Below are 16,439 nucleotides of genomic sequence, written 5' to 3'. Positions count from 1 at the left end.
CATGTGTCTTTTTGAATTATGGTTTTCTCTGGGTATATGCCCAGTAGTGGAATTGCTGGGTCATATGGTAACTCTATTTTTAGTTTTTTAAGGAACCTCCATACTGTTCTCCATAGTAGCTGTATCAATTTACATTCCCACCAAGAGTGCAAGAGGATTCTTTTTTCTCCACACCCTCTCCAGCATTTGTTGTTTGTAGATTTTCTGATGATGCCCATTCTAAATGGTGTGAGGTGATACCTCATTGTAGTTTTGATTTGCATTTCTCTAATAATTAATGATGTTGACCAGCTTTTCATGTGCTTCTTGGCCATTTGTTTGTCTTCTTTGGAGAAACATCTATTTAAGTCTTCTGCCCATTTTTTGATTGGGTTGTTTGCTTTTTTAATATTGAGCTGCATGAGCTATGTATATACTTTGGAGATTAATTCTTCGTTGATTTGTCTGCAAATATTTTCTCCCATTCTGAGGGTTGTCTTTTCGTCTTGTTTGTAGTTTCCTTTGCTTTGAAAAAGGTTTTAAGATTCACTAGGTCCCCTTTGTTTATTTTTGTTTTTATTTCCATTACTCTAGGAGGTGGATCAAAAAAGATCTTGCTGTGATTTATGTCAAAGATTGTTCTTCCTATATTTTCCTCTAAGAGTTTTATAGTGTCCAGTCTTAAATTTAGGTCTCTAATCCATTTTGAGTTTATTTTTGTGTATGGTTTTAGGGAGTGTTCTAATTTCATTCTTTTACATGTGGCTGTCCAGTTTTCCCAGCACCACTTATTGAAGAGCCTGTCTTTTCTCCATTGTATGTCCTTGCCTCCTTTGTCATAGATTAGTTGACCACAGGTGCGTGGGTTTATCTCGGGGCTTTCTATCCTGTTCCATTGATCTATATTTCTGTTTTTGTGCCAGTACCATATTGTCTTGATTACTGTAGCTTTGTAGTATAGTCTGAAGTCAGGGAGTCTGATTCCTCCAGCTCTGTTTTTTTCCCTCAAGACGGCTTTGGCTATTCGGGGTCTTTTGTGTCTCCATACACATTTTAAGATTTTTTATTCTAGTTCTGTAAAAAATGCCATTAGTATTTGATAGGGATTGCATTGAATCTGTAGATTGCTTTGGGTAGTATGGTCATTTTCACAATATTGATTCTTCCAATCCAAGAACATGGTACATCTCTCCATCTGTTGGTTACATCTTTAATTTCTTTCATCAGTATCTTATAGTTTTCTGCATACAGGTCTTTTGTCTCCGTACATAGGTTTATTCCTAGGTATTTTATTCTTTTTGTTGCAGTGGTAAATGGGAGTGTTTCCTGACTTTCTGTTTCAGATTTTTCATCATTAGTGTATAGGAATGCAAGAGATTTCTGTGCATTAATTTTGTATCCTGCAACTTTACCAAATTCATTGATTAGCTCTAGTGGTTTTCTGTTGATATATTTAGGATTCTCTATGTATAGTATCATGTCATCTGCAAACAGTGACAGTTTTACTTCTTCTTTTCCCATTTGTATTCCTTTTACTTCTTTTTCTTCTCTGTTTGCCATGGCTAAGACTTCCAAAACTATGTTGAATAATAGTGGCAAGAGTGGACATCCTTGTCTTGTTCCTGATCTTAGAGGAAATGCTTTCAGTTTTTCACCATTGAGAATGATATTTGCTGTGGGTTTATTATGTTGAGGTAGGTTCCCTCTATGCCCACTTTCTGGAGAGTTTTTATCATAAAGCGGTGTTGAATTTTGTCAAAAGCTTTTTCTGCATCTATTGAGATGATCATATGGTTTTTCTTCTTCAGTTTGTTAATATGGTGTATCACATTGATTCATTTGCGTATATTGAAGAATCCTTGCATCTCTGGGATAAATCCCACTTGATCATGGTGTATCATCCTTTTAATGTGTTGTTGGATTCTGTTGGCTAGTATTTTGTTGAGGATTTTTGCATCTGTATTCATCAGTGATATTGGTCTGTAATTTTCTTTTTTTGTGATATCTTTGTCTGGTTTTGGTATCAGGGTGATGGTGGCCCCATAGAATGAGTTTGAGAGTGTTCCTTCCTCCACAATTTTTTAGAAGAATTTAAGAGGGATGGGTGTTAGCTCTTCTCTAAATGTTTGATAGAATTCACCTGTGAAGCCGTCTGGTCCTGGAGTTTTGTTTGTTGGAAGATTTTTAATCACAGTTTCAATTTCATTACTTGTGATTGGTCTGTTCATATTTTCTGTTTCTTCCTGGTTCAGTCTTGGAAGGTTATACCTTTCTAAGAATTTGTCCATTTCTTCCAGGTTGTCCTTTTTTTTTTTTTTTTTTTTTGCGGTACGCGGGCCTCTCACTGCTGTAGCCACTCCCGTTGCGGAGCGCAGGCTCACGGGCCATGGCTCACGGGCCTAGCCGCTCTGCGGCATGTGGGATCTTCCCAGACCACGGCACGAACCCATGTCCCCTGCATCGGCAGGCTCACTGTCAACCACTGTGCCACCACGGAAGCCCTAGGTTGTCCATTTTATTGTCATAGAGTTCCTTGTAGTAGTGTTAGGATGCTTTTTATTTCTGTGGTGTGTGTTGTAACTTCTTTTTCATTTCTAATTTTATTGATTTGAGTCTTCTCCCTCTCTTTCTTGATGAGTCTGGCTAATGGTTAATCAATTTTGTTTATCTTCTCAAAGAACGAGCTTTTAGTTTTATTGATCCTTGCTATTGTTTTCTTTGTTTTTATTTCATTTATTTCTGCTCTGATCTTTATGATTTCTTTCCTTCTGCTAACTTTGGGTTTTGCTCATTCTTCTTCCTCTAGTCCTTTTAGGTGTAAGGTTAGATTGTTTATTTGAGATTTTTCTTGTTTCTTGAGATAGGCTTGTATTGCTATAAACTTCTCTCTTGGAACTGCTTTTCCTGCATCCCATGGGTTTTGGATCGTCATGTTTTCATTGTCATTTGTCTCTAGGTATTTTTTTATTTCCTCTTTGATTTCTTCAGTGATCTCTTGGTTATTTAGTAATGTATTGTTTAGCCTCCATTTGTTTCTATTTCTTACAGATATTTTTCCTGTAATTGATATCTGCTCTTACAGTGTTGCGGTCTGAAAAGATACTTGATATGATTTGAATTTTCTTATATTTACCAAGGCTTGATTTGTGACACAAGCTATTATCTATCCTGGAGAATGTTCCACGAGCACTTGAGAAGAAGGTGTATTCTGTTGTTTTTGGATGGAATGTCCTGTAAATATCAATTAAATCCATCTTGTTTAATGTATCAGTTAAACCTTGTGTTTCCTTATTTATTTTCATTTTGGCTGATCTGTCTACTGGTGTAAGTGAGATGTTAAAGTCCCCCACTATTATTGTGTTACTGTCGATTTCCTTTTTTATAGCTGTTAGCAGTTGTCTTATGTATTGAGGTGCTCCTATGTTGGGTGCATATATATTTACAATTGTTGTATCTTCCTCTTGGATTGATCCCTTGATTATTATGTAGTGTCCTTCCTTGTCTGTTGTAACATTCTTTATTTTAAAGTCTATTTTATCTGATATGAGTATTGCTACTCCAGCTTTCTTTTGATTTCCATTTGCATGGAATATCTTTTTCCGTCCCCTCACTTTCAGTCTGTATGCGTCCCTCGGTCTGAAGTGCTTCTCTTGTAGACAGCATATATATGAGTCTTGTTTTTGTCTCCATTCAGCGAGCCTGTGTCTTTTGGTTGGAGCATTTAATCCATTCATGTTTAAGGTAATTATCAATATGTATGTTCCTATTACCATTTTCCTAATTGTTAAGGGTTTGTGTTTTAGGTTCTTTTCTTCTGTGGTGTTTCCCACTTAGAGAAGTTCCTTTAGCATTTGTTGTAGAGCTGTTTTGGTGGTGCTGAATTCTCTTAGCTTTTGCTTGTCTGTAAAGCTTTTGATTTCTCCGTCAAATCTGAATGAGATCCTTGCTGGGTAGAGTAATCTTGGTTGTAGGTTCTTCCCTTTCATCACTTTAAATATGTTATGCCACTCCCTTCTGGCTTGTAGAGTTTCTGTTGAGAAATCAGCTGTTAACCTTCTGGGCGTTCCCTTGTATTTTATTTGTCGTTTTTCCCTTGTTGCTTTCAATAATTTTTCTTTGTCTTTAATTTTTGTCAATTTGATTACTGTGTGTCTCGGTGTGTTTCTCCTTAGGTTTATCCTCCTGGGACTCTCTGCACTTCCTGGACTTGGGTGCCATTTCCTTTCCCATGTTAGGGAAGTTTTCTACTGTAATCTCTTCAAATATTTTCTTGGGTCCTTTCTCTCTCTCTTCTTTTTCTGGGACCCCTATAATGCGAATGTTGTTGTGTTTAATATTGTCCTAGAGGTCTCTTAGGCTGTCTTCATTTCTTTTCATTCTTTTTTCTTTATTCTGTTCCGCGGCAGTGAATTCCACCATTCTGTCTTCCAGGTCACTTATCCGTTCTTCTGCCTCAGTTATTCTGCTGTTGATTCCTTCTAGTGTATTTTTCATTTCAGTTATTGTATTGTTCTTCTCTGTTTGTTTGTTCTTTAATTCTTCTAGGTCTTTCTTAAACATTTCTTGCATCTTCTCGATCTTTGTCTCCATTCTTTTTCCGAGGTCCTGGATCATCTTCACTATCATTATTCTGAATTCTTCTTCTGGAAAGTTGCCTATCTCCACTTCACTTAGTTGTTTTTCCTGGGTTTTATCTTGTTCCTTCATCTGGTAGACAGCCCTCTGCCTTTTCATCTTGTCTGTCTTTCTGTGAATGTGGTTTTTGTTCCACAGGCTGCAGGATTGTAGTTCTTCTTGCTTCTGCTGTCTGCCCTCTGGTGGATGAGGCTATCTAAGAGTCTTGTCCCTTCCAGTTTGTTTTTAACCTAGTACTTTGGCAGCAATCCTTCGTATTTGCATAATGCTCAAGAACCCACTGCAGTTTGCCAACTTGTCATTCACAGTGGCAGTGAGGGGAAGAGCAGTGACAGGAGAAAGTTTGCAAAGTTGGAAGAAGGATTAGTTATCTGTAGGGTGCAGACATTGAATATCTGAACCTCATTCCTAAGGGGGTTGGCAGTGTTGTATTTTTGCTTATTATAAAAATATTATGAACTCTTTGTGGAATATAAAGGAAATTGTAAGGATTTTCAAAAATTCAGTAAAACTCATCTATAATATCATCCCCAGAGATACTTCTTTTCTTCCTTGCCTTTTTTTTATGATGTCTTACATTTATTTTGCGAATGTCAATATGTATTTTGACTTAATTGACATTGTACTGAATATGCTGTTGCGATACTGCTTTTAAAAATTCTCAAGCATTATCCCAGTTGATGAAAGCTGTTTATAAATATTATTTGTAATGGTTGTTGAATGCTCTGTCATAATTTTACATCCCAATTTTTTGAACCATTTCCTGTCAGTGGTCTTGAATGTCCTTTGCAGAGTTTTTCTTTTACCAATGCCATCAGGCTGGGCATCCTTGTGCATCAGTCTTTGTGCATATTTCAGGTTATTTCCTGTGGGAAGGTCCTGCTGGGTGGACTGGGAGAGCTTTTGTTTCCGTGAAGGGTACTGTTTGAATGGTGCAGATTATCATGCGGGCCCACTGGCCATGGAGCTGCAGGTCAGTGCTGGGCCTCTCTAAGCTTCTGTTTCATCATCTGTAAATGGGGATAAATCACAACCCCTACCTCATAGCCTTGCTCTGAGGATAACAGCTCAGCACATTATCTGGCCTATTAGTGAATAAGTGCCTAATTACTGTTGTTGTTATCCTTATTGTTATCTGGTCATGCCTCTCCCATATGAGGAGGAAAGAGCACACTGGATTGGCTGAACTGCTTCTGAGGGGAGCAGGGGAGGAGAACGAAGGGCAGCAGCCAACACCCGTGCTGATTCGGGCTTGATGCCTTACGTTAATTCACTGAATCCTCACGACTGCATTTTTCAAAGTGGGGTGCGTGCACTGCTGGTGATACCCAAGATCATTTTGGATAGGACTGGACAAACATTTTCAGTTGCCATTTAAATTTATATATTTATTTAATGTGTATTGGTGGCGAGGGACACAAGTAAACATACCCCCGCCCTCCACCCCAGTTTTCTAAATGTTACCACTTAGCGCCAGGGGTGGGCTTTTTCAGGAAAGGGCCAGATTTTCAGATTTGCGGTACTGTTTAACTCTGCTATGGTGATGTGAATGCAGCCGTAGACAGTATGGAAACGAAGGGGGTGGCTCTGTTTACAAAACAGGCAGTGGTGAAGTTGGCCCATGGGCTATAAGTTTGTTAACCGTTAGCGTAATACAAACATAGGTTTTTAAATATTAGTCTATTCAAGACAGCATGAGGTTGTGGCAGGGAGCTTGAGTGTGGTACATGGATGGGTACCGTTTGCAGAAACGCTTTTCACAGGTGAGTTGCAAGTGAGCAAACAAGCTTAAAGAAGTCAAGGTACCAGAGTTGAGAAGTGGTAGAGCTGATGTTCAAACCAGAGCCTGCCTAATTGCCAGCATCATTTCCCCCACTATTCTTGATGTGCATGAGATCTTTGCTCTGCCATGCCATCTGTCCTTGTGTGGCCAACCCCTTGGGGCTGGAAGGAGTTTCATCATCAGTCTCCAATACCTAACCCACCTGGCTCTTTGAGGGGCCATCCCGTGTTCCTTCTTAGTGAGCCTCCTCTTGAGATCCATCTGTTGCTCCTCACATGTCACGCATGATGCTGGGAGAGCCAGAGTCACATGTTTCAGTGACTCGAGCTTCCCAGGTACAGGACTGTAACATGACACACTACTCTCCCATGGGCCTTTGACAACACAACCAAAGCTGCTTTATATGTTGTTTCTGTTACACATGCTCGTTCTTTCGGCCGTTATTCAGGTCAGACTCTCTGATGGTGCTGGGTCAAGGCTTTTCTTTTTTCATGAGGACAAGATTGAGCACTGGGGGAGGAGATGGGAAGGGCATCATTACCTTTGCTCTGCTTGCCCATTGCCCTGCCTGTGGTGTCTGCATTCCCTTCATCTCTCTGCCTCAGCTTCCCTTGATCTGTAAAACAGAAAAAGAGATTGAGTCTTGAAGCTCACATGGGAAGGCTCGACGGGATCACATGGGTCACTCTTTTTAAAATGTTCTAAAGCCTTCAGCCATCGCTAAAAGTCCAGCAGTCTCATGAAAGCAACGAAGGGCAGGAAAGAGGCTTTTCTTTTGCCTTTTGCTTCCAGTTGCCTTCAGTCTTTTGCTGTGAGAACACCCACAGTTGAGAGGCCGGGGAAGGCAGCCATGGGTAACCAGGATCCCTATGGGATCAGAGCCATCCAGCGGCTGCCAGGTCTCCACTGGTCGATGCCTTATAAATAGAACATTTCCCCTCTTAAACCTGGGAAAGATAGACGGCATTAGTGGGCATGGCAGCCTGGCCTCCTGTGCGCTGGCCCGTGAGGCAGTCAGCTGAGGGCACCTTCCCCTCCAGGTTTTTTTCCGCGCCTGCCAGGCCAGGCTGATAGAAGACAGGTGCTCACTCCTTCCCTGGCCTGTGTTCCCTTCCCACTGCCCCCAGCCCCTCTCGGCCCTTCTTTCTCCTTTCCCCTCCATGGCAGGTTTCCTTCACCACCACTTTCGTCTCCTGAGCCACAGTCAGGGGAGATGGCCTCATTCTATCTCCCCAAGTGCTGACCCCCTGCACCCTGCTTTTCCTTATGAGTTGTGTGCGTGGCACAGCTGGTTGCTGTGGCCCTTGTGGCGTGGCAACACCTCAGCTTGAGTGTCCTGGGGTCTAGCAAGAGAGGAAGGAGAAGGAACGGGTTGTTGTCTCAGAGATACTATTCTTTGGGTTCCCGGCCCTTTTGTTGGGTGACACCCCATCCCCCAAGGACATGGCTGGCTGTGGTGCTCCTCAGACTTACCTGGACAGTCCGGAGCCTTTCTGCTTGTCCTAGAGGACACTTCACAAATCCATCCTCTCCTCAGCCAACTTTAGACTGACAAATGCAGCCAGTGTGTGACCTTGCTGTGGCCTCACATCCCCTTCCGCTCAGTGGTGTGGGCTCTGGACAGACAGCAGGCTGCCGCCTGGCAGGTGCCAGCTGCCCCTTGGCATCCCAGTTTGGGCTTCAGCCAAGCAACAGTGAGCAGGTCCCTGGTGGCATCTTTAACTCTTAAAGCCCAGTGTAAGGGCTGTTGAGACAGAGACTGAAAGATTTTCCCCACTGCCACCAAGCGCAGGCTCTTGATTAATGATATCATTAATGGTAAACATTATCGTTAGCACATACTCTGTAGGGGGCAATGTGCTCAGTGTCTGACCTACATTATATTATTTGATCTTTGTAAGAACCCTATGAGACAGATGGTAGTATTGACCCCATTTTCAGATGAGAAAACTGAGGCTTCATCCTAAGTGCAAACTTGTGGTTACTCAAGATCATTCCTTCCGACCCTAATCAGTGTTCAGAGTGTGCAACTCCCATTCAACATGTAGGATTTAGTGGAGGCTATCAAGTACTGTTGCCCACAGCAGAGGGGCATGGGGGAACAGTGAGTAATGGTTGGGAACCTTGGCTCTAGAGTATTATTACACGCATGCGTTGGAATCCCAGCCTCGTGGCCTGCTGAGTGTGTGGCCTTGGGAAATTAATTTCTCTAGGCCTCGGTTTCTTTATCTGTAAAATGAGGATACTTTTACCCCTACATCATTGGTTTGTTGAGAGGATCCAATGGGATTAGAATGGAAATTCTTAAATCAGTGGTGCCTGGTATTCTAAGCAGTCATTAAATGTTGCCCTCTGCTGTTATTATCAATAACATCATCGTTATCCGAAACCAGAGGCTATTTTTATGAAAGCCCGACACTGGACAGTTTCTTTGAGAGTTCCTCAGAGTGCCTTCACAGACATTGCTTTATTTGATTTCTACCATGCCTGATCTTCGAGATGAGGAAAAGGGTCAGAGAGGTGATGTATGCCCATGTCATACAACTTCATGGTGACTCCAGGTGCAGTTCTTAGGCCTCAGATTCTGAATGGATCTCTTTCCCTGCCTTTTATTGCCTCAGAGTTTGTTGTGATCAAAAAATAGCTAAACTGTTCCTAGGGCAGATAAGATGGGAGGACGGTTAGGTAGAGGCCGGAAAGGGATCTAGCTGGACAGAGGCAATTGGTTTTCCACTTGAAACACTTCCACCTTTGGAAAGCTGGCGGTGATCTCTATTGGTTGAGAAATCAGTGCACAGCCACCCAGGCAGAAAGGAATTGAGGCCACTGGACTGTAATTCATTCTCAGATGTCCAGAGTCCCAGGTAGGCGACAAATGGTCCTGATTAAGATGGTTCGCATTACCCAGGCTTGTGTGAAGCTGTGCTCCTTCGCTGCTATCCTGATTAGGAATTTTAAGGGGGACTAGGAGATTGCAGATGTAAAAGCCCACAAGGAAACAGTCCTCCCTACCCCACCCCTCCAAGCTGATCTGCAGGCCTCAGCCTGTACTGTGCAAGAGCCCGGACGCAGCCACTTTGGCTGCCTGTGTCTGGCTGAGAACTGGAACAATTTACAGCTGTCTTCGAGCCTCCGTTGACTCAGGCTGAAGCTGGCAGGTTTATTCCAGGCCAGGCAGGGATTTCATCTCTCCTCCTGCTCCCTATTTTACTTGCTTTAGTCTCAGTCCCTCTCAGCTTATTTTTTCTTTATGTGTGTCCCCAGAAACCATGAAAAAGAAGATAGGTTCCTGTGTACATGGTTAGCTAGGGAAGAAAATTCTGATTGGTGGCATTCATGCATAGAGGCCGGGGGATGAATGAGATCCCTGTCAGTCCTGTTGGTCTTGTGCTTCCCCCTGCAGAGCCCCTGAACTCTAGAAGGTACCAGTGTTCAGCCAGCGGCTCCCCACTGATGTTCCTAGAGTGTGAGGACTTCTTTACCTATTGATTTCTGGTGTCTCTGCTGGTGAAAATGTGGGTTGTATTTGTTGCTTCATTCAGGAAATGTGTATTGAAGCTACAGTAAAGCTGTCAGGCAGGGACTTTATCTGCCTTGTTGAGAGAAGCAGACAGCAAACAGTAAGCAAGCAAACAGAGGGAGGCTTCCAGGCGGAGAGAAGGGCCATGAAGTAAGAGCAAAGGAATAGAGAGTAACAAGGGAAGGGTGGCTATTTTATTTTATTTTAAATTTATTTTTAATTGAAGTATACTTGATTTACAATGTTGTGTTAATTTCTGCTGTACAGCAGAGTGGCTCAGTTTTTTATATATATATATATATATATATATATACACACACACACACACACACATTCTTTTTTTAATCTTTTCCATTATGGTTTATCCCAGGATATTGAGCATCGTTCCCTGTGCTACACAATAGGACCTTGTTGTTCATTCATTCCATATGTAATAGTTTGTATCTACTCATCCCAAACTCCCAGTCCATTCCCTCCCCTGAAAGGTGGCTATTTTAGATACCAGGAGCAGAGGAGGCCTCCCCCAAGAGGTGACATTTGAGGAGAAACCTGAACAAACAGAGGGAGGGTGGCCTGTCAGGAGCTGGCAGAGGAACCAGCACGTACAAAGGCCCCCGCGGCGGAGGGGATGAACTAGCAGTGTTCAAGGAGTATCAGGAAGGACCCTTGTGACTAGAAAGGCAGAGGCCAGAGGGAGAGTGGTCGGGTAGGCTGGACTATGTGAGGCTGTGGTCAGGAGATAGGATTGTGGTGTAAGTGTCATGAGAAGTCCCTGGAGAGTTGTGATCAGGCGAGTGACATGAGCCAATGTATATTTTTAAAAGATGATTCTGCCTGCCGGCAGAGAATAAACTGTAGGGGGCAAAAGGAGAAACAGTTGAGAGGCCATTGGAGCAGTCCAGGCAGAAGATGATGGTGGCTGGGACCAAGGTATTAGCAATGGACATGGTGAGAAGTAGTTGGATTCTAGGTGTAAGTTATTACTGATGGGACTGGCTAACAGATTGGATGTGGGGTGTGAAAGACAGCAAGGAATCAAGGATGACTATTGAAATAGGACAGCTTGCTGGTAGGATGTGGTACCCTCCCGTCTTGTCCTTTCAGCTAAGTTGAAGGTGGTGTGTGGTACAAGTTAGGACAGTAGTTCCCAAATGTGTTGTTTGTCACCTTCATTATTTTTTTAACATATACATATGCCACCTGTAATATTATTTACTTACTATTTTTTAAAATCAATTCACTCTTTTTAGACTACATTTATTTAAAAAACATATCATGCTTTGTGTGATAAACCAATAAATTTATAATGCTTATTAAAATAAGTGTATAACTATCGCAAATATTTATTTGTGAACTACTTAGAATCATTTCATATACCCCAATGGCACAAGCCAACATTACATTTTGAGGTACATAGCACTGGTGAATCCTTATTATCAGATGGGGACTGTGGAATAGATCTTACCCATTAATTAATAGTCAGTAAGCGTTTGTATCTGTCTTTACTGATAATAGTTTTAATTGCTTGGTGTGCAGTACAGTGTTATCTCGTGTGATTCTCACACCTACTGAAGCATAGCCTCTGGGAGGGCACCCAGAATCTGCATTGCAACAAGCATGCCCCTGAGTCTGTGGTCTGCTAGATTTGGGAACTGCTACTGGAGTAGAAAGGGCAGAATCCAGAAAATGTGACCCCAGCCCCAGTCCTTTTCTGACTAATTATGTGAACTTCAGTGGAAGAGCAGGGAGTAGAAGAGGATGAGCCCTGGAGTCAGCCCAAGTTAGTATCCTGGTTCCACCACTCACTAACGCCATAATCACGTAGAAGTTCCTTAGCCTTGTTTGAGCCAAGGTTTCCTGCTACAAAATAGGGATGGTGATGGTGATGATACGATGCAATTAAGTGCTTCGCCCAGAGCAACGCTGTGTGCTCAGTAAGTGTTACTACTGCCATCATCATTGTTGGTACCACTTTAACATCATGAGCCTGGCTTTTCTCATCATAAAAACTTAACAGATATACTGGAAAAATCAAGTAAGCTATAATTTATTAACTTATTCCATAAACGGTAATGTATTGTCCTTCATCATACTTAATTTATGTGGAAACACAGCAAGAAGTTATTAGTAAGAATAGTAATAATAGGTACCCCATGGGATTATTGTAAGGTTAACATGAACTTGGGTATGAAGAGTTTTCATCAACTGGAAAGTTTGATTCAAATATTATGATGTACTGTAGTTACTACATCCTAATATTGTAGTACTGTTAATGACCATTTTTGAATATCAAGTAAGTCTCAGTTGCTGTGCATTTCATTTGACCTTTGCAACACCTAGGTGAGTTATCCCAACCACACAGGTAAGGAAGGTGAAGCTTCTCGCCTAAGATCATATCCAGCCAGAGGTGGCAGAGGCCGGATTCTAAGCCAGGTCTGTCTGGCTTTAGAGCTCATTGTTCTTTTTCCAGTACATACCACTTCTGTCTGTGTGACTTCAGTTAATATTAAAGTTCATTCGTATTCCCTGAGTACCTCGCTGGGGGGCAGTTGGCAGTGGAATGGGATGGGACACAGGATTGGGGAGCTGATCTGGGATTAAAAACTGGCTCTGGGTAACTGCCAAAGTAGAGAACTCACACCTTTCCTGGGCCCACTGGAAGCTTCATGAAGATGGTTTTCCAGGGGCCACAGCCAGGGAGACCTGGCAACTCTGGGGCTTCACATGCTGAGGAGAAAGGGTGTGAGCCCCTCTGAGTGTGTGAGCCAATTGGAAATCTCTTCTCCAGATGGGAGAATTCAATGTGGGTGTTTTTCTTCATGGCTTTTAATGATGCTGAAATGGATTAAATTCAGAATGAGCGAGGCAGGCCGAGCTTTAAAGAGCAAATCACAGAGCAAATCACGTACGGAAATTAAGTAAATTTCTGTGGTGAGAGCATGCCCCGGGAACTGTCCATAAAATGGTGGGCCGCTCTCAGCAACTCCAGACAACCTCCTGTATCCATCCACATTAAAAGCGCAGCAGTGACTTCCTTTACATCTCAGTTCTCTTGTTTTTCTTTCTAGCAAATTCCATTTCTCCCATAAAAAACACTCGAAAGGTGGTTTTTTGATCAAAGGAAAGTTGAATAAATTTCCTAGGGAAGTTTTCCAGACTAGGAAAAACTTGTCAAATACCAGCTTTAGCAAAGTGGTAATTCCATCTGATTCATGCTGAGCCTAATTCAGGTAGGTCAGCTCCTCTCCTTTTGAGGAGAGGTCTGAGGTCTGTTAGCATTTCTGGGATACACATATGGGGTAACTTTGGGCATATCCCAAAGCATCATTTTTTCAGACTATATGTCCATCAGTCAACCTATGATATGGAAAGGTCCCTTCTATTCAGAATTGGTGATTTGGCCACTTGTTGCCTAGTTTCTGGGTGTTGTGAATACTAAGGATTTGGAGATAGGCGACAGCAGGTCAGTAATTTTTAGCAGAGGGGCTCCTGGACCTGAAGAGTGGGTAGCACCAAATTCTAGGGGGGAATGCTCTTGTCTTCTAGAGCTTTCTCCATGCTCAGGCCTGTCTGACTGTTTAGATGGCTCAGTTAGTATGACGTGAAAAGAAGTAGCCAGCCTAGTTTCATACCACATGCAGCACAGTGATAGTGATGCCTCAGTGGGCAAGCAAAAGGTTTCTCAAAGTGTCCAGGAAACCTAAACTTGGTTTTATCTCTTCTGTTCCATGTCTTGGCTTGAACAGCTTTCGTTTTTCCCTTCTCTAGGACTGATTCTTGGGGCTGTACTGCTTGGTGGTAATACCTCTTTGTACTGATACAGGAAGGAAGGAAGCGGTTAGATTAAGCCATTCATTTCTTTATTTAACCTCTATATCCTCACAAAAGATGGACTAGCTGAGGACCAGAAGCTTACTTAACTCCTCTACTTTCATAGGGTGTACATCAGTTGAAGTTTGAAAGGTAATTTTGACTCTAAGACACTGCCCCTCAGCAACTCTTCCTGCCATTCAGTCACCAATTTACCTATCCTTGCATCCAAAATGAAAAATTACACCAAATGAAAAGTTACAGGCTTCCACTTCATTTCTAGCACTATAGGGGACAGTGAAAGACAGAGATATAGTAGTGAATAAAATAAATAAGTAAAGTTATACATGGACCATTGCCTTTATGAACGCATATCTAGTTTGGTAGACAGACATTTTTTGCAGGATCATACCATTCATTCATTCATTCATGCCATACCATGCAGCTTGTGGGATCTTAGTTCCCCAACCAGGGATTGAACCTGGGCACTTGGCAGTGAAAGCGCAGAGTTCTAACTACTGGACTGCCAGGGAATTCCCAGCATTATACTAATAAAGGTAAACCTGTAATTGTGCTGCATACTCTGAAGGAGAGGTTGATGGCATTATATCCAAGTGCATGATGGAGGCATTAATCTAGGTGGAGGGGTCAGAGAGGCTTTTTTGAGGAGATGATACTTGATGGGGGAGCCCTGAGAATTCTGAGTTATTTGGGCCAAGGGGCTCCCAGGTGAAATCCACAGTTTGTGCAAAGGCTGAGGAGAAAGCGTGGTCAGTTGGATACTCGGAGAGGAAGCCAGTGTGGTTGGGATGCTGAGACATAGGGGAGGGACTGAGATGAGGCTGGGGCCAGACCATGCAGGGCTGTGTGGGCCATGTTAAGGGCTGGGGTTATCGTCCCAAGAGCAGTGGGGTGTCACTGAGTGTTTAAGCAGAGAGGTGATGTGGTCTGGTTTTGTCAAGGTCATGGGTGCTGCGGGGTGGAGGGCAGCTTGGAGGGAGCCAGAGGAGGTGTGAAGAGACCAGTTAGGAGGGCCTTGCAACCATCCTGGTAGCAGATAACCAGGACCTGGTCCAGGACCAGGGTGGGTGTGGTGAAGGCAGAGAGAACTAGATAAAATTGAGGTGATCATTTGGATATGGGGGGTGAGAAAGAAGGGGAGTGCTGAGGGTGAGGCTCATGATTTCATTGGAGTTCTCACCCTCTACCATCACCTATATACCTCTTTTGGGGTTTTTTGTTTGTTTGTTTTGTTTTGTTTTTTAAAGGCCAGGCAGTGTCAGATGAGGTAGTGTGAGGTACTAGAAGCTACAGAACAGGGCATTGAAGGTTATGCTAAAATCCTGTGTGTACCTGGCCCACCAGCCTCCTTCTTTTAAACAATTTGACTGAACCTTACAGTATGTTGTTGTTTTAAGCCCATTGCAGTAAAACAGTCAGTTCCTGAATTTAACCTGCCTCCTTCCTGTCTGAGTGCGTACCCTGGGCATCATAAACATAAGCCCCAAAGGTCGGCCAGGCATCCTCCTCCCACTTCAGCCCTAATATTCTCCAGGTTGGCTGAGAGTCAAACCACCTGTCTCATGTCCTCCTGTTCTCCAGAGAGCTTTGAGAAAATAGGTTTGTGTGACCCTGGCCCTTTCCTTTCTCTAAAAGCAGACAAATAATGCTTCAAAAGTTGACATGACAGTTAAGAGGATGACCCTTTTCTAACTTGGTGGGTTAGCCTGGGTGTTTGGTGCGAGCTCTGTGAACATTCATTATACGACAACTGTTTGGCCTGCCCTGTGCGTAAACCTGGGCAGAGGTGAACTCGAGGGCGAGTCAGGAAGGTAAGCTGGTCCAAGCCTTAACTGCCAGACGGTGGGTGTCAGGCCTGGGAGCCACCGGCCCTGCAACAATTCATCAGCAGTCAAATTAAGGGAATAATGCAAGTAGATATTTGATGAGAGATTATTTCTGGAGATTATAAGGATACAGCAATTGCAAATAAATCCCTGACCTTTTCTGAGCCTGGGCTCAGTAAAAGAGCTGAATCACCTGCTTGAAGGGATTAAGGACAGCCGCTTCCATCTGGCGGGCTGCTCAGACTTTTTCTGTCATTAGCAAACTCTGCTTGGTGGTGGTGGTGTTCTAAACCTTTTAGTGGAAACTGGATTTTCCAAGTAGGAGATCTCAATTAACTTAGATTATGTACCTGCTGGACAGAGATCAGGACTAATGATCTGGGTACGGATGCACTGTAGTCCCTATCACATCAGTGGTACTCGGTACATGATAAATAAGAAAGCAGTTGTTCATCGTTAGTAACCTAATCATAACATCAGCAGGAAACTCAGGTTGATGAGAGTAGCAGTCAAACCTGTGTACGTGCGTGTGCGTGTGTGCGTGTGCGTGTGCGTGTGTGTGTGTGTGGTGGAGAGGTACCAGAGACAGAGAGATACAGGGAAGTGCTAGTGCAGAAGGCAGTGTAATAATTTATACCAGTTCCAGTTCAGAGATTTGGAATAATGATAGGTAAACTGTATTTCATGAGTTCCTTATTGGGAACTGTTGTTTGATATGAATTCCATTTCTTAACACAGTTTTGTTTATAAAACTGCAATAATTATCAGTACGCGACTTGAACACATCAGAGGCTAATAGAGAGTTACCTTGCGCTCTTAGCATTTGACTTTGCAGTATGTGAATTTGTTATATGTATTTGGACTT

General features: G+C 42.8%; 1 protein-coding gene across 2 annotated transcripts in view; it reads left to right on the top strand.

The window, feature by feature from the left end:
- Nucleotides 1-16,439, top strand: part of ARHGAP26 (Rho GTPase activating protein 26) — a 479,016-nt gene that overhangs the window by 256,240 nt on the left and 206,337 nt on the right. The window lies entirely within an intron of this gene.

The sequence above is a fragment of the Leucopleurus acutus genome (assembly GCF_964270905.1).
Source record: "Leucopleurus acutus genome assembly, chromosome: 3".
In the NCBI taxonomy this organism is placed as follows: domain Eukaryota; kingdom Metazoa; phylum Chordata; class Mammalia; order Artiodactyla; family Delphinidae; genus Leucopleurus; species Leucopleurus acutus.
The sequence above is the reverse complement of the archived record's forward strand: the minus strand, read 5'-3'. Positions and strand labels throughout refer to the sequence as shown.